This window comes from Cricetulus griseus, assembly GCF_003668045.3.
Source record: "Cricetulus griseus strain 17A/GY chromosome 1 unlocalized genomic scaffold, alternate assembly CriGri-PICRH-1.0 chr1_1, whole genome shotgun sequence".
NCBI classification, from domain to species: Eukaryota; Metazoa; Chordata; class Mammalia; order Rodentia; family Cricetidae; genus Cricetulus; species Cricetulus griseus.
In genome coordinates this window covers 227,454,028-227,481,639 of record NW_023276807.1, presented here as the reverse complement: position 1 = coordinate 227,481,639, position 27,612 = coordinate 227,454,028, and positions in this window count along the sequence as shown.

Sequence of the window (27,612 nt, the reverse complement as noted above, 5' to 3'; positions counted from 1 at the left end):
AGCAACAGAACAGTGGCTAAGACACACACACCCAAGGCTCCCAGGGGCCTTTTAGGGATGGGTCTTTGCCTCTGGTTCAGCAGTGCCACTTAGTCATTGACTCAGCACAGGCCATTAAGAACTGGCTTTTCATTAGTGCTGCAGTTGAATGAGGGGGAGGGTATTTTCTTAGCATCTAGTGTTTTGAGGACCTTGAGAATCCTGTGTGTTGGATTGTGATTCTACTTAGTGATAGGTCCAAGTGATGATTGTATTTTTGAATCTTTGAGTGTCCCCTATTTTCCTCTTCATCTCTCTGCTGTATGATCTCTTTCTCTCTCTCACTCCCCCTCTGTCTCTCTCCCTTCCTCTCCCTCTCTCACTCCCTCTCTCTGTGTCTCTCTCCTTGCTTCCCTCTCTCTCTCTCTCTCTCTCTCTCTCTCTCTCTCTCTTTCTATTTCTCTCTCTCTCCCCTCTCCCCTTCCCCGCCCTCCTCTCTGCTGTCTAAATACTTGAAGGACACTGTGTATTTCCTGAAGTCCTCTCTGTGTTTTAAGCCACACCCCTCCTGTTTGCAGCTGTACTCTCTGTACACTTGGAGCCAGGTGCTCCAGAACATACTCTGTGCTCTCTTCCTGTTCAGCTTTCTAAAGTTTCCTTTCCTTCTTGGCAAATAGAAAATGCATTGCTTCTCTGCTGCCACTCATCTCAGAGGAAGCTTCTCTTCAACTGTGTTGGGTTCATTCCTCGGGGATTTCAGCACTGGTGGGTGGATTTTGTCTGTATCTTGCCTAGCTCTTGACCTTACAAGTCTTTAAGAAAATCTTTATCAGGAGTTTTGATTTCTTGCCAACCTGATAGCATCAGACTTTTCAGTTGTGGCCGAACTGGTCATGGTAAGCTAACATCTCATTGTGGTTTAATTTGCTTCTCCTTGATCATTAGTGAAGTTGATAACTTACCATTTTATGTGTTATGTTTTGCATGCTCCGGCCACAATATGCACATGGAAGTCAAAAGATCAGTATACTTGGTTCTTTCCTTCCACCATGTGGGTTCCAGGGAGTGGACTCAGGCAGTCAGTTGTTGGTGGCAGGTGTCTTTACCCACTGAGCCATCTTGCTGGACCTGAAAAAAAATTTCACACACATATAACAATTAAAAGTTTCTTCATTTTTTGATTTGCTTCTCAATATCAGCTACCTGTTACACCTGACTTTATTGGTTATTATTCTTTACAGGTTTCTAAGAGTTATAGCTATGTCCTGGATGCACATTGTTGCCAGTTGAAGGTAGTTTGAGCTGTGATGTTCAACTTTGCTGTCGAAAAGTACCTTGAATTTTAATATGCAAATATTTCATGATTTACAATTTTTGTGAAGAATCTATATCTGATGTCCTAAAAGATTATCATAAAAATAATGTTAGACTCTATCTCTCTAAAATCTAATTGATTCATGTAATCTGTATTTGTGCTAGCACATGGTCAGAATCTAACGTCATTATCTCTAGTGCCATTTGCTGAGGACCTGTTATTCCTTCAATGATTCATAATGACACCCTTCTCTCATATGGAGTCACCATTTATAGTATTCAGCTTGTTTAAAAATCCAGTAGAATTGGTGACTCATAGGGCAGAGACTTTGAAACTTGACTAAATATTGCCAAATTGCTCTCTAAAGTCTTTGTATTGATTTATTTTGTCACTACCGATGACATGATTTAAAAATTCCATTGTTTGACTGTTCTATATCTATACCTAGAGCTGATATCTTTTCCTCATGTCAGATACACCGTTGTACTAAGTGTTATCTGGTAGGGAGATCTCTCCCTTACCTACTAGTCCAAAAAGGAAGCTAATGACATGTGGGACAGAGCCAGGCCTCCTCAGCTGTGCCTCCATTAACCCCATTTCCTGCAACCCCTCCCAACGTTGACTAAATAAAGGGGTATTACAGTTAAGTGCTTTTGCGATTTTGTGGCTATTTACTATGTAGCATGATCTGGTCACTGCAAAACTTAAATAAGCAAATCCTTGTGAAACACTTGTTGTGAAATAAGTACTTGATGAGTGTAGGCTGTTACTACAGTTTCAGCTAATGGCAGTTAATGGGCTGAGTCAGTCAGAAACCAGGGCCTCATCATGGATTCCTTTACAGTTCCAGCACATGCCCTCACCGAGGTACATTTGTGCCTTTTGACCCAGTCAGAATAGCCCATTTCTGCCACTTTGAGCTCTGCTTCTAACTCACTGTCTTTGCTCACTCCTCTTCATTCACCTTTCTCTCTCTCTCTCTCTCTCTCTCTCTCTCTCTCTCTCTCTCTCTCACACACACACACACACACACACACACACACACACCACACATACACACACACTTCCACAGACACATAGATGAATTAAACTGGATAAGACAGCCAATGCCTGTTATCCAAAGCACTTGGGAGTCTGGGTTGAAGGATATCTTGGGTTATGTAATAAGGCTGCATGTTAAATCAAAACAAAACAAAAAAATCTGATATCAAGTCCCATATTCCTACCTACTAGGAGCACTGGCTAGCTTTATGTCAACTTGACACAAGCTGTAGTCATCAGAGAAGAGAGGCATTAATTGTGAAAATGTCTCCATAAGATCTGGTTGTAAGAGAGTCTGTAGGGCATTTTCTTAATTAGTGATTGATGGGTGAGAGCCCAGCCCATTGTGTGTGGGTCAACCCTGGGCTGGTGGTCCTGAGTGCTATAAGAAAGCAGGTTGAACAAGTTATGGGAAGAAAGCCAGTAAACAGCACACCTCCATGGCCTCTGCATCAGCTCCTGCCTCCAGGCTCCTATCCTGTTTGAGTTCTTGTCCCGACTTCCTTCATTGATGAACAGTGATGTGGAAGCATAAGGCAAATAAACCCTTTCCTTTTCAAGTGGCTTTTGGTCATGGTATTTTACCATAACAACCCTGACACTAATTAAGATACTAAGTGTGTCTTTAGATAAGCTATGTGCCATCTCTCTGTCTCTTTAAGATGTATTTATTATGCACACAGTGTTTTGTCTGCATGCATGCATGCATGCATGCATGCCAGGTGAGGGCACTAGATCTCATTATAGATGGTTGTGAGCTGCTGTTTGGGTGCTGGGATTTGAACCCAGGGACTCTGGAAGAGCAGCTAGTGCTCTTAATGGCTGAGCCATCTCTCAAGCCCCTATGTGCCATCTCTTACCTGTTTCCTCTTCTGCAAAATGGAACTAACAATAGTACCTCTCTGAGTGGTTGCAAACTTATTTAGAGTCCAGTATAGCACAGATGGACATTCCTTTTAGTTGTATCTCACCTTCACTCTGACTGTGATACCTGAAGTGGTTCTGCTAGGCTGGCTGTATGCTCAGCTTTCTCACCACGTTTCCTCCTGACAGTGTCTTGAGTATTAGGCATGTATGCGATCCAGATTGGATCAGTCCCAGCTCAGCTACAAGGATGAGTCCCAATTCATTTAAGACTATTGTCATATCCTTTTCCCTTTAGTCTATTTAGACACAGGGACTTTCCTTTCTTCCAGTCTGAGAAGAACAATGCTGCAGGCTGTCATTGTGAGACTATGCAAGAAACAGCATTAAACAGGAAACAAGTTAGTGTAGGGCTTCCTGTATCTTGACTTCTTTTGAGTCTATTTACTACATTGTTAAGGTCAATTTTCGATGAGTTTCTGCTATTCATCATAGAGTCTTATACAGAACCTGTAAGGATTTGTGTGTGCTTCCTCTTCTTTGGGCTTTACTGCTCTATATGAAGGTCATTCTGAGTACTTAGCTGCTAAAGTGGCTGCAACAGTAGCTCCACAGAAGGTTGGCCTCCCAAGATTCCACGAATGTGAACTTACTTGGAAAAAGGCATACACAGGAAGGGAAGGGCATGTGATGCGGGTAGGTATGGAGCTACACAGCTGAAAGCCAAGGAATGTCTTGAGCTGCCAGAAGCTGCAGGAGGGAAGGAAGCTCTCCCTCCTTGACCCTAGGGTGACCTCAGAGAGACTTGGATTATCCATGTCTAGAATCTATATTATTCTAGGAAACTAAGGAAACTAAGTTTCCTTAGGAAACTTAGACATCTATATTAGGAAACTAATACATCTAGGAAACTAAGACATCTATATTAGGTAGGTAATTGGCCTTTCTACCAGGATGAAGAGACACTCATCTTTAAGAACTTCCAGCCTTGGGGAGGTTACCTGAGCACACTTCTGTTTAATCCTTTCATCAAAATGATTCTATGATTCTATCTGTAATACATAGTTACTTTCTAAAAGATCAGTTGCCCTGGTTAGGTGGTGGGGTTTTTGTTGTTGTTTTGGTTTGGTTTTTGTTTGTTTTGTCAACTTGAAACTATAGAGTTATCTGGGAAGAGGAATCTCAGTTGAGAATACATCTCTATATTACCCACAGGCAATTTATTTTAGGACATTTTCTTGGTTAACAATTGACTCGGGATTGGTGTGCTTACTCCACGGTCCTGGGATGTATAAGAAAGCAGGCTGAGCAAGTTGTGAGGACTAAGTCACATTCCTCCAGAGTCTCTGCTTCAGTTCTTGTTTTCAGGTTCTTGCTAAGCTTGAGTTCCTGCACATACTTCCCTGTCTAGTGGACTGTAAGCTGTAAGATGAAACAAACCATTTCCTCCTCAAGTTGTTTTTGGTCATAGCAAAAAAAAAAAAAAAACCAAAACAAACAAACAAAAAAAACCAGGATATCAGGGTTTCAAATTTTATCCTGGCCCCTTTCTCTTCTCTTTTATAAAATGCCAATCTAAATCAGGCGGCCCTCTGGACCACTTGGTCTACAGTGTTCCTTTGTACACTTGTGGTATTGGTGTCATGTTGTTGACTTCCACCAAGAACAGTGCTTGAGGTTCCAGCTACTGTCTTATGAATTACACTTCCTGGGGGACCCAGCATATTCAGAACTCTGCCTCCTCCATGGCCAGGGCCACATATCCCCTATGTCATGGTGATCTGGGCTGGCCATGTGACTTATTTACAGACTGGTTAGTAGCAAGTGGTTTCTGCCATGCATTTCAAGAAGAGCATGGTCTGTTACATTCTTTTCTGTAGAGGTCTGTAGACTTGGATGTTTTAAGGATATACAACGATAATGAAAGAGCATGAGGCAACATTCAGGGCTAGAATAACGATTCATGTATTTCCCACTAAAGAGGATGAAGAGAATGGCAGATTCCTTCCCAGGCTTGTATACTTTGATTATGGTCTGGCAAGAGCAATTCCTACAGACCACCTTCTGACTGGAGCTCCTGAGCTGTGCTGTGTGACAACTCTAGTTGTCTTGCATCCTCATATCTTTTTTTTTTTTTCCAATTCTAGTCCTTACAGATGTCTGTCAGTGTTTCTCAAGCTTTGCAAAACATTAGAATTGACAAGGGAAGGCTGTTTATAAAAAATCTGATTCTGGGGTGTTGTGGAATATTTGTTTAACTAGGCAAAGATGTGTTACATTTGTTTATGTTACCAAGTATTGCTTTAAATATGTGAAGGGGGATCAGGAAAGGAGGGGAGGGAGAGGGAACTGGGATTGACATGTAAAGGAAGATTGTTTCTAATTTAAAATTGGTCTAATTACAATTATAAAAATAAAAAATTAAAAAATACAAAAAAGTATGTGAAGGTGTGCTACAATTGTTTCTGCTGCCTTTGTTCATGATGTAAAGATGTGTTATATTTGTTTAATTATGTAAAGATGTGTTGCTGTTTCACCTTGTCTGCCAAAGGCAACTGATTGGTCTAATAAAAAGCTCAACAGCCAATAGCTAGGCATGAGAGGGATAGGTAGGGCTGGTTGGCAGAGAGAATAAAAAGGAGAGAATGAGAAAGAGAAAAGAGAATGAGGGAGAAAGAGAGGGACACATCTGGGGGTGAAACCCAGGCAGAGGCCAGCCAGCAATAGAGACAGCAAGAAAGTAAGATACACAGAAAGAATGGTAAAAAGCCCCATGGCAAAATGTAGATAAAGAGAAACAGATTAAAATATGAGCTGGGATAAGACAGAACATTCATAATTAATAACAAGTCTCCATGCCATGATTTGAGAGTTGGTTGGTGGCACAAAAGAAAGCCTGATACAATGGGAGCTGGAGAGATGGCTCAGTGGTTAGAAATGCATAATTCTTGCTGAGGATAAAAAGTTCAATTCCCAGCACCTCCTAGGGCAGCTAACTACTGTCTGTAACTACAGCTTGAGAATCACTGTTAATCCTCTCACTGCTCTTTTCAAAGCCATTCCAGTGACACAGTCAGTACACCCTTAGATATTAGCCATTTTTATGTGAGGCTGAGCCACGCTCCTGGTGCTCTGGATGGTAGGATATGGTCTATGACATCCTCTTAATTCCCCAGCTGTTACAGTGCTTATCTAGGAAAGCTTAATGCACTTTGCCTGACATCTGAACACTGTGGTACTTCTATCATTGGCTAATTTCTTGAGCTTTTGAATAGCTCTTTGCATGAGAATGAGAATTATGTAAAAACAGTCTTGTTTTTGTGCAGCCCTCTGTATAATTCCTCTTGTTTTCATCCACAGCTTGAGTCATGCTTAGCACCAACTGGATTAAAGTGCTTTTAAAATATGTAACTGGAGTTGATTGTTATTGTGCCTTTTTTTTTTTTTGTCTTCTGGTATTCTTTTTATTGGTTCAGCCTGCTCATTTTCTCCCTTGGTTTTGTCCCTCTGCCTGTATGTAAACATGTCAGCTCCAGAAGCTGCAGATGCCTGTGATTTATAAAAGAACACAAAGGACATAGGAACTATATTTGGGAATGGCCACATCTTATGACCAACTGCCTCAAGCCCTGGGGTTTTCTTTTTCTGGTGCTGAGATTGGACAAGCGTCTCAAGCATGCTACACAGATGTTGCCCCTGAGCTGTTTTCCCAGCCCTCACATCTCTTTAGTTTGAGATGGAGTCTCACTAAGTTGTCCAACATGGCCTTGAACTCACTCTGGAATCTAGGCAGGTTTTAAAATTTGAAATATTTTTGCCTTGGTTTTCTAAGTAGTTAATATTACTAGCCACCAGACACAGCTGGAATTTTCTTTAGTTAAACGGACTTAAAAGGCAGAGTTTTTTTGCTCACAAGGTCATTTACTCAATTGGATAGAAGAATCATTATCTATTATAGTCATAACAAGCACCCATCCAGCACCTGAGCACAACTTTCAGAAATGATATCAAATGATGACTCCAGAGAGGAAAATCTCCTCTGAGCAAGAGTGACAGGTGAGATTCAGGGATTCATTCTCCATCAGACACCATCATTCTAATTTGCATAGCCCCCTCCCAGATGTAACACAGGAAAAAAATAGGAGCCAAACATTCTTGGTTGGTAGACTTGTATACCTGGTTCATTTATGGTACTGTGATTTCCGTTGGACAATAGGCAATGGTACTTCTTGGCTTCCATGATGGGCCCAGTACTCCAAACACTGAATACACACACCAGTGAAACCAGAGTCTGTGAAACTGCCCTGCGTGGCATCTGAAAAGGAGACAGATGTACTTGTGAGTACTGAAAAACAGCACACCCTTCTCTCTTGTTCACCCACTCCTCCCCTGCCTGGTAAACTCAGGCTCATCCTTGGAAACCCAGTGATACCTCTGTGATGTTCCCATGTTGAGAGCCGTAAGCCCTGGATGTGATGTTATTATTGCCTGCATTGGTTTCTTTGAGCCTGGACTATTCCTCGTTTTTTGTTTTAGTCAGCATACAGTGTAATGGTTTCATCATGGCATCCGCACACCTCTGTGTAATTATACTCTGTTCTCAATTGCTCCCCTTCCTCATGCATCTCCTTTCCTACTCCAGTCGTTTCCCTTTCTGCTTTCCTATTACACGTGCCCCATCACCCGGTCATCCTCCACCTCCCTTGAGGTCTCTTGAGGTATCTTCCTCCCCACCTGTGATCACTTTTCTAGTTTTGTGACCTACTCACACAGGCACTTTCATACACGTGTGTGTGTGTGTGTGTGTGTGTGTGTGTGTGTGCGCGTGTGCGTGTGCGTGTGCACACACACACACACACACACACACACACACACACACACACACACAGAGTTCTCAAAAAAAAAAAGAAATATAAGTGACCAATACACACTTGATAAAATGTTCAATGTCTTTAGTCACCAGGTAAATGCAAATTACAACTGCTTCAAGATTTCATATCAAACCATTCAGAATGGCTGTCATCAAGAAATCAAATGACAACAAATGCTGCTAAGAATGTGTGGAACCAGGAACCCTTTTTCATTGAGAATCTGACTTTTGTAGCCACTGTAGAAACCTCAGTATGGAGGCGCCTCAAAATAAAAATGGAAATCAAAACTATTGCATGATCCAACTATATCACCCTAGTATAAACCAAAAGGTTCTAAGTCAACATACATATTTGCACATCCATGTTTATAGCCACACTTCTCACAATAACAAGAGATAGAATCAGCTTAGCTGTCCATCACCAGATGAATGGGTAAAGAAAATGTGACACATATGCCCAGTGGAATTTCGTGCTCCTGTAAAGACATGAGTGCAACTGAAAATCATTTCGTTAAACAAAATGAACCAGGATCAGAAAAATGAACACACCATGTTTTCAGTTCAGTGTGGAACTGAAATTTAAAATCACGCATGTATATAAATTTGGGATTTTTTGAGTCTGTAGGTCACTTTTGGTATGATGGCCATTTTCACAATACTTATTCATTTAATCCATGAGCATGGGAGTGTTTCCATCTTCTGGTGTCTTTCTCAGTATTTTCCTTCAGTGTCTTCATTTTCATTTCCTTGATTAGATTTATACACAGGTATTTATTTGTCTATTGTAAACAGGATTGTCTCGTTGATTTCTTTTTCAGAATGTTTGACATGAGTATATAAGAAGGCTACTGATTTTTGTGTTAATTTTGTGTCTTGATACTTTTCTGAAAGTATTTATTAGTTCTATGAGGTTTTGGGTAGTGTCTTTATGGTCACTTACGTATAGAATCATATCAGTAAATAGAGATACTTTGACACCTTCATCTCCTGTTTGAATCTTTTTATTTTCTTGTATTATTCCTCTAGTTAAGACTTTAAGCACTATATCGAACAGAAGAGAAGACAGTGAATATCCTTGTCTTGTTCCTGATCTTAGAGGTAGCATTTTACATTTTTTTTTTAATTTGGTATGATGCTGGCTGCAGATTTTTTTTTTTTATGTGAGGTATGCTCCCTCAATTCTCACCCTTTCCTTGGCTTTTATCATGAAGGAAAGTTAGATTTTTCTTAAAGATGTTTTTACACTAATTAAAATGATCGTATGATTTCTGTCCTTGAGTCTAAGTGCTTTATTACATTTATTGATTTGTGAATGTTGAACCACCATCACATCCGTGGAATGTAGCTCTCTTGCTCATAATGTATGTGTTTTTGAATTTGATTTACAAGAATTTTGTGAGCATCACTGCCTCTATGTTTATCAGGAAAATGGATATTTTAAAAAATTTTTCTTTGTTGCATTCTTATTTGATTTTGGTGCCAGGGTAATACTGGCACTGTATAGTGACTTTGGTAGTATCTCATTTATTTCAATTTTATTGTGCAAAAGCATTGGTTTTACCTATTCTTTTTTTTCTTTGAATTAGTAACAAGATTGTTTTACATATCAATCCCAGTTCTCACTCCCTCCCCTCCTCCCCTACCCCCCCCCAACTAAAACCCTACCTATCACATATCCTTTTTGCTCCCCAGGGAGGGTAAGGGGGTCATCAGAGTCTATCATATCTTTTGCCATAGGTCCTAGGCCCACCCCCGGTGTGTCTTGTCTCAGGGAGTATCTCTCTATGTGGAATGGGCTCCCAAAGACCAAACCTATGCTAGGGATAAGTACTGAACTACTACAGGAGGTCCCATAGATTTCCGAGATTTCCTCACTGAAACCCACGTTCCTGGGGTCTGGATCAGTCTTATGCTGGTATCCCAGCTATCAGTCTGGGGACCAAGAGTTCTCTGTTGTTCAGGTCAGCTGTTTCTGTGGGTTTCACCAGTCTGGTCTGGACCCCTTTGCCCACCACTCGTTCTTCTCTGCAACTGGATTCCAATTCAGTTCAGTGATTAGTTGTGGGTGTCTGCTTCTTCTTCCACCAGCTGCTGGATGAAGGCTATAGGATGGCATCTAAGTCAGTCATTAATCTCATTATCAGGGGAAGGCATTTAAGGAATACCAGCCTACAATCCACAAGTGAACAAGGAGGACCCTAAGAGAGACATACATGGTCCCCTGGAGAAGGGGAAAGAGACAAGATCTCCTGAGCAAATTGGGAGCAAGGGAGGAGGGGGGAGGGAGCTAGGAGAATGAGAATTCGAAAAGAGGAGGGGTGAGGAGGACATGAGGGAGCAGAAAGGTTGAATCGGGGGAAGAATAGAAGAAAACAAGAAAGAAGATACCATAATAGAGGGAGACATTTTAGGTTTACAGAGAAATCAGGCACGAGGGAAAGGTCTGGAGATCTACAAAGATAACACCAACTAACAATCTAAGCAACAGAGGTTTTACCTATTCTTAAAATGATTGGTTGAATCTGGCATTAAATCCATCTGGATATGGACTTCGCTTTTTGTTACTGCTTTAATCTCAAGATTGTTATAACTCTTTTGAAGTTGTTTATATCTTTTAGGTTTATTTTCAGCAGGACATAAGTATCTAAGAATTTATTCATTTCCTATGGATTTTCTGGTTTTGGAGAATCTAAGTTTCCCTAATGAGTGTACTTCATCTGGACCTGCAGCAACCTCCCTTTTTATCTTTGGTTTTATTGATTTGGATCTTATTTTTCTTTTGGTTAGTTGACCCAGGGGCTTGTCACTCATATTTATTTTTGAAATAAAGGCAAATAACCAGTCTTTGCTTATCCATTATTCTTTCAGTCTCCATTTATTTAAACCCTCATATTTATAAATTGTTGTCATTGCTGCTTCTCAGTGTGGATTGGTCTTGTTTCTGTGGGACCTTAATGTGCACTCTTGGGCTCTTGATTTTAGATATTTCTAATTTTTTATAACTATTCATAACTATAAACTTTCTTCTTAGGACTTTCAGAGCTATATCACAAAGGTATTAGTACCTTGTATTTTAATTTTCATCTGAATCTAGGACTATCTTAATTCTCTTCTTGATTTCTTCAATGACACACTGATCACTTAAGAGAATATCATTCAGTCTTCTTGTATATGTGTGGTTTGTACAGCTATTTTGGGCTATTGATGTCTAGTTTTATTGCACTATGACCTGATGTTATCAGAGACTATTTTAATTCTTTTGTATTTACAAAACACCACTTGTCACCTAAAATGTGGTCTATTTTGAGAAAAGATTCCATAGGTTGTTAAACAAAAATATGTGTTCTCTTTCTGTTCATTGGAATATTCTGCAGATACCCATTACTTCCATTTGACCCATGGTGTAATTAACACTGACATTTCTTTTAGTTTGTATAACCTACCCAGAGATCAGACTGGAGTATTAAAATCACCTACCATTATTTTATCAGAACATATTTGATCTGTTCACCAGTATTTTCTTGTTTTATGAAATTGGGAGCTCAAATGCCTGGTGCATGCACATTTACTGTTGTATCTTTTATTATTATGTCACAACCACCTTTATTGATTGAGAATAGTTTTGCTTTAAAGGTTATTTTATCTAGTACCAGCTTGTTTTAAGTTTCTGTTCTATGAGTAGATAGTTTTGTATCCTTTGCCTTGAGTTCATGGTTGTCTTTACCAGTACAGTATGTTTCTTAGAGCGGACATAAGGTTGGATCTATTTTTTTAATCTCTCCAGTCTATCTGTATGCTTTTATTGATGAGTTGGAGCCATTTAAGGTTGTTATTGATATGTATTTATTAAGTCTTATAATTTTGATTGTTTTCAGGTTGGTAGATTACTGTGTTCTTTACTTTCTTCCCTACTATTATCAGGGGTATGGTGGATTACTGTGCTGGGTACTATGGACTTCTTCTTAGTCCTTTTGCTTGACCCTTCCTCTTATAAAATCTATTCATTCTCATGCTCTTGAGATTGCAGAAGTCTTGCTCCCCCCCTTCCTGCTGCTGCCATGTGTATAATTCCTTTAAGTACCTTCTGCACTGCTAGTCTGGCGCTCATGAACTACTTAGTATTTTGGGGGTGGGACAGTTTTCGAGACAGGATTTCTCTGTGGCTCTTGGAGGCTGTCCTGGAACTAGCTCTGTAGACCAGGCTGGTCTCGAACTCACAGAGATCCACCTGCCTCTGCCTCTGCCTCCTGAGTGCTGGGAGTAAAGGTGTGCGCCACCACTACCTGGTTGAACTGCTAAGTTTTTGCTTGTTTGGAAATATGCTTAGCTCTCTGTCAATTCTGAAAGATTTACAAAGGAAATTCCCCCTTGTACTTTATCTTTCACATGTATACTTGCTTTCTGCTTTTCTGCCATGTCGTGAGGCAGAATGAGGCCCCACCAGGTTCACCTACCCAATGTTGGATTTCAAATCTCCAGAACTTTGAACTCCACAAACTTCTTTCTTTTATTAAACTACCCAGTTTTAGGCATTTTGTTTTGTCAACAGAAAAAGGGATTCAAACATCATCTTTCTTACTAGAATAAAAATATTTGAAGCTGAGAGTATGTCTTTTACATATCTTACTACTATATTGCCCATAAAACACCATTGGCACATAACTAATGATAAATGGTGTATTCAAAATGTTGCAGAAGTCACACTGTAGGACTAGACATGAGTAAACATTTCTTTGTGACCCTATGTCACATATTTTAATGATGTTTTCTGAAAACCTTATGAGGCAAATATAACTAAGATGTCAAGCCTTCAAAGCATCAAGGACATTTCAAGCTAATGAAAGGTAGGCTTGGCAATCCAAATGGGGTCTCTGACGTCCAATCATGCTCTCTTTTTATTTGGTGACAACTAGGGTTACCTTAAAAGCTCACTGTGAACTGGAATCACATACTTCTTGGACTGTAGCAGATCCTTAGAGGATACTGTCAGCAGCCAAGTATGACAGTGCAACACCTGTAGTCCCAACACTTGGGAGGTAGAGACAGGAAGATACTGAATTCAGACATGATAAGGGGCATAAGGAGTTCTAGGCTACTCTGGGCTACATGGTAAAATAAATGATAATCATCTATGAAAATTTAGATATGCATACCCTGTAAAACACCAATTCCATTGTATATTAGCTCAAGAAAACCACCCGAATATGTCTACAGGAGACTAATTTGCAAAATTATTCTTCTGACTGGAAAACTAAAGACAAATTGTAGGTTATGTCTTTAAAGAGGGAAGTCACATTAAAAATTATAACATATCCACACTACAAAATAATAGCTAAAGATATAATGTAACTCTGGTAGTAGCAGGGGTACAATATTATGGTAAAAATACTATGTAGATCTCATATCTTAGAACATTAATTTCTGTCTCTGTCTCTGTGTCTCCGTGTCCCTGTGTCTGTCTCTCCCTGTGTCTTTTTCCTCTCTCAAGGAAATTGATGGAAAAAGGATAGATGGAACCAGTTTAATAGCAGCAATTTGTTTTAGTGTTTGGATTGAGGAGGAACCAGGATAAAGGAGGCAAGAGAAAGGAAACTTCAGCCTTGTTTACAAGGACAAAGAAAGCATATTCTTTCTCCTCCTCATTTCCTTCTGGCTCAGTTTCATACCTGATGAGTGGTGTCTATATTATATCCAGAAGCCTAACTACACATTGCCTTGGGATATTCACTCTGGCTTCCCAGCCTCTCAATGCTATGTTACTGAAAAATGTTGGTTTACATGTTGAGCTTATTAGTGTACACAATAATATCCTGTGTAATGAGATTTAGCCAAATTGCCAAATAAAATCACACTGAAAAGATGTAATTGTGAATCACATGGATTTTTTTTGCATAATTTTGTAGTCTATGGAGTCAACTATAATCTGAACAGAGAGAGTATAAATGCAAACTAAAGAAGCCATGCTAAAGGTTTTCATCTCTTAGGAGCTCTGACATTTCTGGTAATCTCCCCCAGTTGCTGTTCCTTTATCCACCTGCTGAAAGGCAGCTAACAGATAAAAGCATCTTTTTGTTGTTATTGTAAATGGAATTCTTGGCATAGTTTACCTTTTATATTGTTCATTGTTTGTATAAAATACATCCAGTTTTTATCTGTCGATTTTATTTTCTATATTGCTGGTATAACTGTGTCAGGTGGGAGTTCTGTTTGTAGTTTCTCGAAGAACCTCCATGATTCCATGATTATTTCATAGCAATTGGGACCAGTTTACACCCCCACCAGCAGTGTTTAATGGGTCCTTTGCTCCTTAGGCATAAGTTGTATTTATTGCTGTTTCTTTTTTTTTTTTTTAATGCTAGGCATTCTGGCTGGGGTAAGATGGAATCATACAGTAGCTTTGACTTGCATTTAGCTGGTGGATAAGAATGTTGAACATTTTTACATATGTTTACTGGCCATTTGTATTTCATCTTTTGAGAGCTCTCCTTTCATTTAATTGGCCAATTTTAAGATTGTCTTTTTAATTTTATTACTTAGTTTGGGGAATTCTTTATATATTTCAGATATTATTCTCTGTCAGGTAGATACCTATAGAGGATTTTACCCTGCTCCATACTCCATACCACTCATTAAATTTTTTTTTTTTTTTTTTTTGCTGTGCAGAAGCCTTTCATTTCATGCAACCTGGTTTGCCAATTCTTGGGATTATTTCCCAAATCATTTGAGTATCTACCTATTCCTATATCTTAAGTGTTGCCCCATGCTTTCCTGTACTAATTCCAGATCTTACATTAAAGGACTTTGATCTACTTTGACTTAATCTTTGTGGAGTGCAAGATAAGGATCTAGTTTAATTCTTCTACAGGTGGATATCCAATACTCCCAACCATTTCTGAATAGGCTGTCTTTTCTCCAGCGTGTGTTTCAGCATACATATCATGTTTGGCGGACATGCCTTTGGCTGTCTGAGTTTAATTTTGGGTGCTTTATTCTCTTTCATTGATTGGTGTGTCTGTGCCAGTGCATAGAAAGCTTTATTACTGTGGTTTTATAGTATGGCCTGAAATCAGGTATCGTGATACCTCCAGCATCTGTTCTTTTTGCTCAGACTTTGGCTGTCTGGGGTCTTTTGTACTTCCATATGAATTTTAGGTTTGCTTTATCCCCCTCTAATTCTTGGAAGAAAGTCAGTTGAATTTAATGAGGATTGCATTAGATCTGAACATTGCCTTCTGTAACACATTTTTATAACATTATGTCTGCCAATCCATTAGTATGGGAAGGTCATTCCATCATCTAGTGCTTTCTTTGTTCATTGTAAATTTCTTCACTTCCTTTGTTAGATTTGCTCCCAAGTATTTTTTGAAGCTACTTAAAATGGGATTGTTTTTCTAATTTCCCCCAGCATATTCACTATTGCTCTATAGGAAAGCTATGGACATTTCATTTGTATGTTAATTTTTTAAATTTTATTTAAGAGGCACTCATATCTACATATCCATCCCCCCAATTCTCTTACCCTCCCATCCTCCCATATTCCCCACCAATCCCCCTAGCCCATCCCCCAACTCCTCCCCAGGGATAGTGAGGCCCTCCAAAATCCATCATATCATTTGGGGGAGGGCCTAGGCCCTCCTTGTTGTATCTGGGCTGCAATAGTATCCCTCCCAATGGGCTCCCAAAGTCCATTTGTGCTCTAGGGTTAAAGACTGGCTCCACTGTTAGAGGTCCCGTAGACTGGGTGCCTCCTAGCTGGCACCCCCATTTAGAGTCCAATGCTGTTTCCCCAGCTTTATGACTAGGGTCTCCATGCTCTCAATAAGTTAGGTCAACTCTTTCTTGGGGTTTCTGCAGCACTGTGTTGGCTCCTTTGCTCATCCCTCCTCCCTCTCCACAACTGGATTTCAGGAGTATGGTTCAGTGCTTAGATGTGGGTGCCTGTTTCTGCTTCAAACAGCTACTGGATGAAGGCTCTAGGAATGGTAATCAAGGTAGACATCAATCTTATTATAGGCGAAGGGATCAATGGCATCCTCTCTACCACTGCCAAGATTCTTAGTTGGGGCCACTGCTGTGGATCTCCTAACATTTCCCCTGTGCCAGACCTCTCTCTAAAGCTGTACTGTCTCTCTCTATCTAGGCATCTCCTTTCTTGCCCTCCTCTATTCCTCTCTATCCCTGTCTCAGTCCTCTTGTTCTCCTCCCCTCTCCTCTTCTTCCCTTCCCACCTCCTTCCTCTCCACCCATGCCCCATGCTCAGACTTTGTTCAGGGGTTCTTGTCCCCCTCCCCTTCTTCGAGGGACTATGCAATCTTTGTTTGGGGTCCTCCTTGTTTCCTAGCTCCTCTGGCAGTGTGAATTGTAGACTGGTAATCCTTTGCTTTATGTCTAAAAATCATGTATGACTGAGTACATACCATGTTTGTCTTTTTGTGACTGGGTTACCTCACTCATAATGGTTTCTTCTAGTTCCATCCATTTGCCTTTGAATTTCAAGATTCCATTTTTTTTTTCAGCTGAATATGTGTAAATGTACCACATATTCATCCACACATCTATGAACACCTGATTTTTGACAAAAAAGCTAAAGTTATACCATGGAAAAAAGAAAGCATCTTCAACAAATGGTGTTGTCATAACTGGATTCGGACATGTAGAAGATTGCAGATAGATCCATATCTATCGCCATGCACAAAACTTAAATGCAAATGGATCAAAGACCTCAAAATAAATTCAGCCACACTGAACTTCCTAGAAGAGAAGGTAGGTGGTACCTTCGAACAAAATGGTACAGGAGACCACTTTCTGAACATAACACTAGTAGCACAAACATTGAGATTGACAATTAATAAATGGGACCTCCTGAAACTGAGAAGCTTCTGTAAGGCAAAGGGCACAGTCAGCAAGACAAAACGACAGCCCACAGACTGGGAAAAGATATTCACCAACCCCACATCTGACAGAGGGCTGATCACCAAAATATGCAATTGAAAAGTGGAGTGCAGAACTAAATAGAGAATTCTCAACAGAGGAATCTAAAATGGCTGAAAGACACTTAAGAAAGTGCTCAACATCCTTAGCCATCAGGGAAATGCAACTCAAAACAACTCTGAGATGATGGGGAATGTACTGTGTATGTTTATCTTATTGATTGCTAAATAAAATACTGTTTGGCCAATGAGACATCAAGTTAGATGGGACTAGAAGTTAAAGAGGATTCTGGGAAATGTAGTAGAGAAGTGATGATCCAGGCAGGAAGTGACATAGCAAGGAGACTCATATTTAAGCGAAGGAGAAACAGGAAGGGCCCCTTTTTCCCGTTCGCCTGCTCCAGCGGCACAATGTGATCCACTGACAAGGAGGGATGCCAATAAGATGTCCGATAAGATAAGTCTTATAAAATATATAGGTTTATGATAGTTAAGACTGAGCTAACAGATGAGAATCCTAGTCATTGGCCAAGCAGCTTTGAATCTATAAAATACAAGTGTCAGTGTATTCATTTTGGCCTAACTCGGGCGGGATGCTGGCGTAAAGCTCACACGTGGCGGTGCGGCTCAGGCGGCCTTTGGCGAAAGATTTATCGTAACACTGAGATACCATCTTAATCCTGTCAGAATGGCTAAAATCAATAACAGCAATGACAATCTATGTTGGAGAGGATATGGAGAAAGAGGAACACTCCTCCATTGCTGGTGGGAGTGTAAACTTGTACAGCCACTTTGGAAATCAGTATGGTGGTTTCTCAAGAAAATGGGAATCAGTCTACCTCACGATCCAGCAATTCCTCTCTTGGGCATATACCCAAAGAACGCACATTCATACAATAAAGACATATGTTCAACTATTATTTGTAATAGCCAGAACCTGGAAGCAACCTAGATGCCCCTCAACTGAATAATGGATAGAGAAAATGTGGTACATTTACATAATAGAGTACTTAGTATTTTAAGGAAAAAAACAATGGAATCTTATATGTGGATTTTATATCTGGTTACTTAGCTTAAAGTGTTCATAAAATCTAAAAATTATCCCTAAAACCTTTTTATTCATTTATATGTGGATGGGTATTTTGCCGACATGTCTGTGTATCACTTGTGTGCTTGGTGCCTGTGGAGACCAGAAGCAGGCATCTGGTCAATTGGGACTTAAGTTAGACTGTTGGGAGCTACCATGTGGATGCCAGGAATCAAACCCAGGTCCTCCAGAAGAGCAATTAGTACTCTTAACCACTAAGATATCTCTCCAACCCCTCTAAGAATTTTCTTTAGGATCTTTAGGATCTTTAGGATCTTATAAGTATAGACTCATGCCATCTGCAAATGGGGAGAATCTGACTTCTTTCTATTTGTATTCCTTTTATTTATTTTTTTTTTGTTTCACTGCTGTAGCTAAAGCCTCAAGCAATGTATTAAGTAAGAGAGGAGAGGGTGAGCATCCTTTTCTTATTAGACATTAGAAGGAATAAATGCTCTTTATTTTTCCCCCATTTGGTACAATGTTGGATATTGTTGTCATATATCCTCTATTATGTTGAGGTATGGTCTTTATATTTATGAATCTTTACAAATTTTTATCACCAAGGGAATTTGGATTGTATCACAGGCTTTTTTGTATCTGATGATGTGATCATGTGATTTCTGACCTTGAGTCTATTTATGTGTTGTATTAGGCTTACTGATTTTCGAATGTTGAATCATCATGCATCCCTGGAATTAAACCTTCTTAGTCATGTTGAATGAGACCTATAATGCGTTGTTGAACTCAGTTTATATTTTATTGAGAACTTTTGCCCCCATGTTCATTACAGAGGTTGGTCTACTTTTTATTTTCTTTACTCAGTTATAGATCCAGGCCAATACTAACTTGGTAAAAGAGTTTGGTAGCATCCCCACTCTTTGTCTTTTCTTTCTCCAGCCATTGATTTCTACTTTTAGTCCATCATGAACAGGCAGAATACAAGAAAATGACTCACTTTCTTGTATGTTAAGACTTGTTGGTTAATGAGCCCTAGGGCATGATGGGAGAAGTTCTACTGTGTATGTGTTTGTCTTATTGGATGATAAATAAAGTACTGTTTGGCCAATGAGGCAGCAAATTAGGCAGGACCCTATAGGAGTCAAGGAGGATCCTGGGAAATGTAGTAAAGAAGTGGTGATCCAGGCAGGAAGTGACATAGCAGGGAGACCCATTTATAAGCAAGGGCAAGAAAGAAGTCATTCCCTTCTCTCTTTCTCCTGGTCTCTGCTCTGGAGTTGCCTTGTGACCCGCCAGCAAGAGAGGGTGCAAATGGAAGGCATCCTCTATAAGTCTTATAAAAATATAGATTTATGATAATTAAGACTGAGCTAGCAGATGAGAAATCCTAGTCATTGGCCAAGCAGCATTTGTACCTAATATAAGTCTCTCTGTGTTACTTGGGACCATAATGTGGCGGCGGGCAGAACTTGGGCGGCCTGGCAGAAAGTACCCATGTGGAGGCAGGCCTCAGGTGGCTTTGGCAAAAAGACTTATTGTTACATAGGCATCTGTTTTTTTCTATCTCCTCAGGGATGGCATGGACAAGTACATGCCACCAGTACCTTGCTTTTCAGTGTTAGTGCTGGGGATAGAACTCAGGGCCTCATGCTTTCATGCAAACACTTTACTGACTGAACTGTCTTCTCAGCCCTGGCCTATGTATTTTGATTAGAGAATTGAGAGTATTAACATTAATAACCATTATTTAAAGGCATATATTAACTCTTGTCATGTTGCTTTTTTGTAATATTTGATACTTTTTTAATCTTCATTTACTTATCTAGTATTTTAGCAGAATTAATTTTTTACTTATGATATCATGGATGTGTTTTCTCCTTGGAATGTTAGTCTTCCTTCAAGTATTTCAGCTGTCCTAAAATTTCTTTAGCATGTGTTTAATCATGGGAAGTTTTTCTTCTTTAACTAGGAAGAACAACTTTTCTGGGTAAAATAATCATGGTTGGTGATTATTGTCATTCAGATCTTGAAATACAAAATTCTATGCTCTCCCATGGTTTTACATTTCATTTAGAGAACTACTCTAACTCTAGTGGGGCTGTCTTCATAGTACTTCACTCCTGCAGATTTCAACAAGCTTTCTTGGTTCCTTATGCTTTTTTTTTTTTTTTAAACTAAACTATGATGGGCGGGATTCTTTTCTTATCTTGTCTAAATGGTTTTCTAAATGGTAGCTCAGTGAGTAAAATAGCACCTGTTTTGCAAGCTTGACAACTTGAGTCTGGATCCCTGGAACTTACTTTAAAAAAGAAAGTAGATGCAGTATCTTGCATTTGTAATCCCAGCACTTCTATGTGAGATGAGAAACAAAGACAGGAAGCACAAGCAGAAGATCATAGGGCAGTTAACCTGGAGTATGCAGCATAGTGTCAGGGACAAGAGAGACCCTGCCTTGAAACAAACTGGGAGGTAAGAACCAATGCCACAAAGTTGTGTTTTGATCTCTGCATATGCACCTGCACAGTGTGTTCTTGCATACACACACATGCATGCACATAAATATCTCTTGTATCTGTATGGCAATCTCCATAGATTGAAGAAATTTTCTGCGATTTTTTTGAACATATTTCCTATGCCTTTAGCTTCTTCTATGCTTTGTAAATTTGATCTTTTACTTATGTCCCATACTCCTTGCAAGTTTTGATTGTACTTATTATTTTATCTTTGCCATTATGTAATGTTCTAATTTGTCTGCTTTGCCTTCTTGCTCTTGTATTTTGTCTTCCACTCCATTCATTCTATTGTTTTTTCCCTGTTAATTTTTTTTAAAAAGCCACTTGTTGAGTTTTCATTTTTTTTAATTTCAATTTAATTTTTTCAGTATTTTTATTTCTTTATTGAATCTACTATATTCATGTTCTGTATTGGTTCCTATATTTCACTCTGCTATTTGTATCCTCCTTTATTTGTTTCATTCAGGAAATTATGCTCTCTTTTATCTTGTTCAACACTACACTCATTATTTTGAATTCTCAGTTTGTGTTTTTATGTCATTTCTCTTATTGGAATACATTAATGTTGAATTAATAATTTTGGAAGAAAACACATTCTTAGTTTCTCACCTGGCTTGTGTTTCTGTGTTGTGGGTTGTAAATCCGAGACTAAGTCATTTGTTGGGCTTTCTTTCTTTCTTCTTTTTCTCTTTTACCACCTGTAACATATTGGTTGAATTATTTTCAATATTCAGGTGGGGCTTGCATTGATGTGTATTTCTTCCCTCAGCCAATATATTTAGGGTATCAAACATCATCTCTAGCACTGCTTTAAAAACACAGAATACTAATGCAGGAAGCAAGCACAGAGACTGGATAAACCGTCTGTGAAAATATAGTAATAGTCAATTGGAAGTAATTACCTTGTTGTTTGACAAAACTGTTCCCGGGGAGATGCAACACAAATATCTACTCACCCCCAGATAAGGAGCCTATGACAGACCAAAGTACAGACATCATCAAAGGCCGACTTGGTGAACCAATAAATTTTATTGGGATTACTTACAGGCCTATGGGTAAGGGGTTACTTACAGAAACAGAAATGACTCAAAGACAGCTGCCAAGGCTCACCCTAGCACGGATGACAGCTCCCAAAAGCTGGGAACCTGGGTACACTGCACAGCATGCAGGCAACTCAACAAGTTGGAGAGTGTCCTTTCTAGTGACTCAGTCTAAACCTCTTCCAGGCAGCTTGGCAGTTTTCTGCTTCAGGATGGCCTCTCCTACTCACTCTACATTATTTTAAATCTTTCAATATTTTATATTTTTAATCTCTAATGTGAACACATTATATAGAGCTCTAATGTGAACCCATTATATACAGCCAAACACATATTTGGCTCTTTTTTCTTTAATCCATTTTGCAAACTTTTTCTTTTAATTGAGACATTTAATGTTCATAGTTGTAGTTTTCTGGTAGGAAGGGAGTTAGAATTGTCATTTCAAATTGTTTTCTGTTTTACAGATTTTTGTTCTGTCTTACTGTATTTATTAATGTTTTGTTGAATGTTTTGCAGTGACACTATTTCTTGATTGTTTCTGTTTGACTATATTCTATGAATATTTTCTTTGTAGTTACCAATGCAATTACATAAATTATATCTTTGAGTCATATTGCTCTATTTGAAGCTAATAACTTCAACTGAACATTCAATTATGTTTAAAAATTGTACTTCCTGGCCTCACCCTCCCTAGGGAGCAGAGAGGGTATGGGATAGGTAGGGTGTTAGTTGGGGGGGGGCATGGGAGGAGGGAAGGGAGAAGGAACTGGGATTGACATGTAAAATAATCTTTCTAATTCAAATTAAAAAAATAAAATAAAAATTGTACTTCCTTATCTTTCTGCCCCTTCTTTTAGTTGTTTCTGATGACAAATATTATCTTTTTAAATTGGTACCAACATATACATTTCAGTTAAAAAATATTATAGACCAGATTTGTCAGTGAATCACTCACCAACACTTGTAAGGACTATATAACCCTTTATCTGGGAATTTTGGATTCTGACCTGGTTTTGTGTTGGTATTTGTAGCTTTTGTTTCAAATTCTATGACTCCCTTCAGCTTTCTTTAGGCCAGGGAAGTGAGATGAACTTCTTTAGTTCCTGCTTAACTGGGAAAATCTTCCATTCTTCTGTATATCTGAAAGGTGCCTGGCCAGACCTAATTCTCTTAATCAGTAGGGACTTTTTTCTTTCAGTGCTTTGAATACATAGCCTCTTCCCCTTCTAGCAAGGCTGCTTCTGGGAACCGACAGTTTAACAAGAACTCCATTATATGATGAATCACTTTTCTCTGGCTGCTTTCAAGTTTTCTCATTGTCTGTGACTTCTGACAATTCGATTATGACATGCCTTGTAAGTCTCTTTGGATTTATACTCTTTAGACTGGAGCTCTTTGGGCTTCTCAAATTTGTGTATTCAGTCCCTCATCAGATTTGGGGAAAAGTCTGTGATTATTATTATTATTATTATTATTTTATTATTATTATTATTGGATATGTTACTTGCCCCCTTTCCCTCTTCTCATCCTGGAACTGCCATTTGTGTGTGCTGTTCTCCTCACTGCTGTCCAGAAGTCCCTCTAGAAGTTGGCTCGATTGTTATTCCTGAGGATTTGTTCCTCCACTTGGGCCATTTGAGATGTCCTCTTCTCTAGCTCAGTGATTCTTGGTCACGTGGGTTGTTGACAGCATCAAGTGAGCTTTTCATTTCTGTTCCTGCACTCTTCAGATCAGAGCTTCTGTCTTGTTCTTTTTGTAGATGTTCTTGATTGGAAAATTTACTTGGTGAGATGTTTTCTGGAATTCATTTACTTATATGTGTTTTATTGAGCATGTTTACGGTTGCATTTGTTAATTATTCATCTGGCAATTTACAACTCTCTCTCTTTAAAGACAACATATCTGGAAATGGAACTTGCTCTTTAAAGTTTGTCATTGTTTCTTAGTTCTTTGTGTGTCATGGCATCTTTGTTGTCATTGTAATTTTGGCTTTTAAAGAACTACACAAGTTTTACAGACTTTGCAATTCAATTTTATATAAGGGGAACTTTTCCTAGTTAGCTAGACATTCTGGAAACCCCTAGGGCTTTTCTGGGCTCCTGTCCTCTCCGAGCTGCGGGTATAAACTATTTGGAGAGGTTTCCCAGTTTCTACAGGAGTTTCCTCTGATGTCAGTGATTCTGCAGCCCATCTGGCACTGTGGTAAACCATGATAGGCATCCCATGTATTTCTGCCATGAGCTGGAATCTGGCACCATCTTCATTCACTGACATCGCAGATCTAGTGGGCTGTGTCTGCTAGTGTGGTCCTGTGTCACAAGACAGAAACCAGTCCCAGAGTCAGAAAGTGTGACATCCAGGAGTTGGAGGTTTCTTCTCTATTACTTGGTGTGGTATGTAGGGTGTTCTGGTGAGAAACAATGGGGGGGCATCACAGATTTTCTATAGGGCTTCATCATCATCTAGGGTGTAGGAATCTTTACTTGATCTCTGGATTTTCCACTGATACATTTAGAATGTTTGTTATTAAATTTATGTTTTGGTGGGGGAAGGCGATGTAAGCCTCTCTGATCAACATCTTGCTGATGCAATTCTGACTTTTATGGCTAGAAATACAATAATTTGCAGTTTTCTCCAAACAAGCACACAAGGTGAATTCTAATGATTCCTATCTCCCATCATCTTTGCTGACAATGGTATCTAGCCCGATGTCTTTAAAATGCCCACTTTTGAGACAGGAAGCTCATACTCTGTTTCTGTCTTGCTCTCTCCATCTAAAATCACTTTATTTCAACTGGGATATTCCCCCCTTTCCACTGGACAGCTAATCTAAATACAATGCTGCAAAATCATTGGAGACACAGACTTTGCAAGCCAGGGCATGGCAAGAAGGAACTTCTGTTAGAAACCTGCAGACAATGGCAACCTCAAGGAGTCTACAGATGGAAAGAGCAGGAGGTGTGGAGCACCAAGGAGCAAGAGATGTCAGTTTATAAACAAAATGACACAAGGCCCTGGGCCCTGCCAGGGAGCCATTTGTAAAGCATGAACAGCCAAGTGTACTCCTATGGGGCCTGTAGCACAGAGGAGCAAGGCTGTAACTGTCTGCAGGATTTCTTGTTCATGACTAAGTCTCCGAACTGGTTGCCAGTTAGTCCTACAAGTTAGTGAGACTCCAGAAGCTCAGGTCACAGAAAAACATGTCAAGGAAAGAAACGAGTAATGCTGATCTTCCAAAGAGTTTTCTGGAATCATCAGTTCTGAGGCCTGGCAGCTTACTGTCCTCTGTCAGCGAGAAAGGCCACTGTCTAACAGCTGGTGGGGTGGCCAGGAACCACAGTCCAGCACGATATACCTGACAAAAAAAAGGCTGCTGCAGGGGTGGAGCCCTGTGACAGAGCACTTAATTATTCTGGACCATTCAATAGCATGAGCTCCCTCACAAATTCATTAGGAACTGTAGAGGAATGTAAGCCCTGTAATTTAATAGAGGAGACTGTAGATTCTACACCATGATTCTAACCTGTGTCTATGGACCCACAGGTGCCAGAATATACTTTTGTATAGAGGCAAAACCCAGTGGAATGGCCAACTCTGGGATAGAGAATCTGTAAGTTGGTGTAGACCTTTTCTGTTTTCTATTCTATACAGTCTAGATTACAGTCCTTTCTGATTATACAACTTTGGGCAATTGGCAATTTCTCAAAACCCATTCCTCTCTCTCTCTCTCACTCTCTCGCTCTCTCTCTCTCTCTCTCTCTCTCTCTCTCTCTCTCTCTCTCTCTCGTGTGTGTGTGTGTGTGTGTGTGTGTGTGTGTGTGTGTGTGTGTATGTATGTGTGTTTTGTTTAGCTTTATTTTCATCTGTAAGGTGGGAATACTACTTGCAGGACCTTAAATGGATTAAATGAGATCGTGTACATGTTGAGGTAATTTGTAAAGCACTTTAAAATGCCAAGTGTTGCTGGTTTTGCGATTATGGTAAGAACATAGCTAATGACAAGGGCAGGGAGATGGCACTCCATTTTTAGATTGGATGGAAATAGTACAAAATGACCAAGTGAGATTCTGAGTCTCCCAGTCAAGGAACCAGAGGAAATGTGAAGATGAGATGGAAGGTACACAGAAGCCAAAAGCTCCAGGCTTTTTCTCATGTAACAACCCTTTTTATGTTAGCCCTGGACCCCATACAAGGGAAGTCATCTGAGGTGTTGAGTGTCTTGCCTCTGTTTTCTTCCTGTGTACTTTATGTTGTATATTGCCCACGGCAAGCAGTAAATATTTGTCGGGGATCTAAAAATAATGGGGGAGTGATTTGATGAAGGGTGACATCCGTGCAGTGGGCAGAGAGAAATGAGGAGCAGAAATTGCTCCCTGAATGTAATTTTTCCAGGCAGAATCAAGCTCTCCTTGTCCTTTCCTGATTTAAAGACTATGCTAGACGCATACTGCTCAAGAAGTAAAGTCCCAGCATATTAGAAAGGGGCAGAGGTCTTTTAAAGAAACCAGATCCAACCGATGTCACCAATCTTCCCTCTCGTCATGCCACTTCTCTGACCTTTGATTCCTTGAACTGCCATAGTCCAAGATTCTGAGCATGTTACTCTCTCCAGGTTTTTTCTTACCTTGGGAAACTCCTGTGTTCTTTGGCGATTCAGCATCAATCCTTCTTGCTCTGTGTCATGCTCCCTAATGTCCATTGCATGCATCCATTCATTCGTTCTTTCATACAGCAACACTCTCCTTAGTGTCTGATAGGAGTTGAATGCTGGTCTAAGCACCACATGCTCCAACCATTCTGAGGGGGAGATGTTTACCAAGGAAAGATGTGTGAGTGGTGTTGAGAGGTGGTAAAAGTCAGTGGGTATGGAAGAGGTGACAAAGGCTACCAGTCTTTATTTACACAAAATATGATCTATCAGTCAGAACTGGATGGTTGTGTTGCAATAACAAGCAATCTCTAAAATCTTAGTGGTGTGTGACAACAGTGATTTGTTTCCACTTTATACTGTATGGCCACTGAAGAGCATCTGGGATTTGGATTCCTGACTCTTCACTCTAAAGACAGGCTCTTGAAGAAATTTCTAGTTGTCCTACTAGAGGTAAAAGAAAAGGAGAGACATGACACTGGCTATTAAAAGTTTTACCTGAAAAGGGTGTGTAAGGGGCACCCTAACCACGTCTGACTGGGGACTGGTTACAGGTGTGCCTGGCCACACCTGACTGGGCATGGTCAGGGTGACGTGTTGAAGGTTTAAGAGTGATGAATATGTATGTGGAGCCCCTTCTTCAGCTTGTTCTAATTACCTCACTCCCTGCTGGCTGGCTAGGCTGTTCAGAGTAAGTAGGGTACTCCTAAATAAATATCCTTCTATCCATACCTGACTCGGTATTGGTATTTCACTTTAACGGTGAAAGTCATATATAACCACATTTCTTTAGCCAAAACTGGATATTTGATCAACCCAAGTCAAATAGAACATGGGACAAGTCTCCCGTTCCCTTAAAAAGAGAGTGAACCAGGTGTGTGTGAACAGCCCTAATGTTTGGCACACCTGGCCAGTGTAAGCCTCCCTGAAAAAAAGAACATTTGAGCCAAATACTGTTAAAGTAAGGAGCTAGATAGTAGGTTGGGAGTCATTGTCAGGCACTGCTTCTCCTACTTAGCAGCCTGGAGTTTTCTTTGACTCCTTCCTCTCAGCTGTTCATAGCCCACACCCAGTCCATCTCAACAGCTGTACTTCCAGAATCAATGGGGGAGCATTACCCTGTCTCTGGCTCATCATTCTCTGGAGGATGCAGGAGCTTTCTACCTTTTGTTTGCTTCTCTCTCAGTAGGTTGGCCTCCTTACATCACCACAGGGACCCTTGTCAAATCTACATTTTCACGATGTCTCTCTGCCCAGAGCCTGTGGATTTCTGTCCTGATTTGAGTGAAAGTTGATGTTTTTATAGGGTCTCTCACACAACCCATACCCCACCTACTTTGGTATCTCTCTAGCCTCTAGCATT